This window comes from Cavia porcellus, unplaced genomic scaffold (genome assembly GCF_034190915.1).
Source record: "Cavia porcellus strain 051 isolate PalLab524CR breed Dunkin Hartley unplaced genomic scaffold, mCavPor4.1 scaffold_34, whole genome shotgun sequence".
Lineage (NCBI taxonomy): Eukaryota > Metazoa > Chordata > Mammalia > Rodentia > Caviidae > Cavia > Cavia porcellus.
In genome coordinates this window covers 25884029-25886314 of record NW_026947517.1, presented here as the reverse complement: position 1 = coordinate 25886314, position 2286 = coordinate 25884029, and positions in this window count along the sequence as shown.

Below are 2286 nucleotides of genomic sequence, written 5' to 3'. Positions count from 1 at the left end.
CCCCCTCTCAGGAGGTCAGAGTTTGGAGCACTAAAGTTTATGCCTGAGTTAAACATCTAAGAATGAATAAATAATCATTCATAAGCACGTGAGAGTAAAACTGGCTATGAATCCTCCTCCCCTGAACATATGGGGGTTATAACATGAGACCTTCACATTCTTTGGTAAAATTATTATGGGTATTCTGCTCCCTAATGGAACTGAAATGAAACTAACATAAGCCCAGAAAAGGAAGTCATCCTAACATTTGACAAATCTTTAGCAGAAGACAATGAGTCCTTCATCCTCCAAAACAATGGACCCTTTGGATGGAAATTTGTTTTTGGCATCCAGCCTGAGACATCTGAAGCATCTACATGTTCACTGCATTAAAATCTTCAAAGTGCAGCAAAGTCTAAAAGTATACACAGTTTTCTAGCATTTTAACTTGTTGTTTCTAAGGAGGACATAGATTTGTTCCACAACAAAAGGAAAGGTGATATCACAGAGGAAGGCCAAACTGTGGACCCCAGTGCATGACCTCAGTTCCTTGAAGACAGGTGCAAACAGAACCTTGAAGGATCAGGGCACCAGTCATGTTGGTCTGGTGACAGTTGGTCTTCTCAGACAGTTGGCTCTAGAGAGTGAACAGGGAGCATGTTATGCTGCTTTCCCAGGACATGAGACCCCAGCCTCAGGATCCCACATAGGTAGACCATGTGGGAATGACTGAAAAAATGTTTCACTCATCCCAGAGCCTTCAGGATGATTGCTGGCAAATGCCAAATGACAAGGGCATTAAATGACAGGGCTCACTGTCCCCAGCCTTCTGGAACCCAGAGGCAAGAGGGAGCTCAGGACAGGTGTCACTAGACTCAGCCACCAGCCACTCAGACTCACAGATTCCAGCAGAGGTACAATAACGCCTGGCCACCACTCTGAGTCCACCTACACAATTCCTGCCCTAAGTCAACAGTGTGACTGGGTCTGATGACATGCCCTGAGGACAGGTCTTCCTGGGCAGGTGCAGGTCCTTAGAAGCTGTGAGGCTGGGCCACTATCATGTTCCCAACCAAGACAGGGCTGGTGGAGCAGAAGGGCAGCGTCCCTGTTTAATCCACAGTCTCCAGATATATCTTCTGTCTTCCTGGGTAGAAATTTGGGACAGAGCTGTCTGTGTTACAGAAATATAAGATTATCTGGGTTTACAAAGTGAAACCTCTGTTGTCTCAGAGCCTCAGAGCCTCTGGCTTCCTACCAGAAGCTGTGTTCTGCCTCAGCAAAGTGGTATATAGGACACCAGTCAGGAGGCGGTCACTAGGCTATGTGTTCCATGGCCTTGCAGCAGACTCTGGGACTCACAACAGGTGCTGGCATGCTCAGGCATAAAGTGTGTGAGCAGAAAGGACTATAGAGACCCACAGATGACAGAGAGTATCTTCAGGTCAGTGCTACACTCTACTTAACTGTGAGTATTTGCATGAAACACTAGCCAGGGTTATTGACCCTCTGGTTATCCATGGAAATTTTAAAAATCTTTTCTAAGGAAAGTAGAAAAAGAAACAGTTATATACACCTAAGTTTCACTGCAGTACACTGACAGCTCTGAACCCAGCAGACAATGTCATGAGGCTGGTGATATGCACATCACCACCTCAATAAGGAAAAAAGTTTCTACAAATGCTGGAGGTAAAATATGGAAATACTTTAACAACAAAAACAGTTGAAATAAAATATCCTGAAAAGGCACTTAATATACCAAATATAAACTAGGCCTGGTGGCTCTTTCATGGAGCCCAGTACTTGAGACACTGAGGAAGGAGAATTGTTTGACACCACTCTGGGTTATAATGTGACCTCAAAGCCAGCCTGAACTTCATAGCAACATGCTTCCTCAAAAAGATAAATATATCAAATCTAATGAATGTAATAGTGTACTAGTGATGGCCTTGTGATATTAGTATGACTATCATATTTATACTGACCTGTAGTCTACTAGGAAAACCTAAGATACAGCCAATTTCACAACAAAATATCACACCATTTATCAAATGGAGTACACTAGTGAGTATTTGTTGTTCATCATTGGTATTTGGTGGTGATGGAGCAGTGCTTGCTGCTGCTCTCCACAGAAAAATGACTATTGCTGCAGTAACAGGAATCTGCATGAATCACTGCAATATATCCTTAACTCTTTGGGGAAGAGACCCACTAAAGGAAGCACTGCACTAATGAGAATTACTAATTTTAGTCATTTGAATATTTTAAACCTGACTTCAGTAGTAGTTGAACTACCTACCTACATTT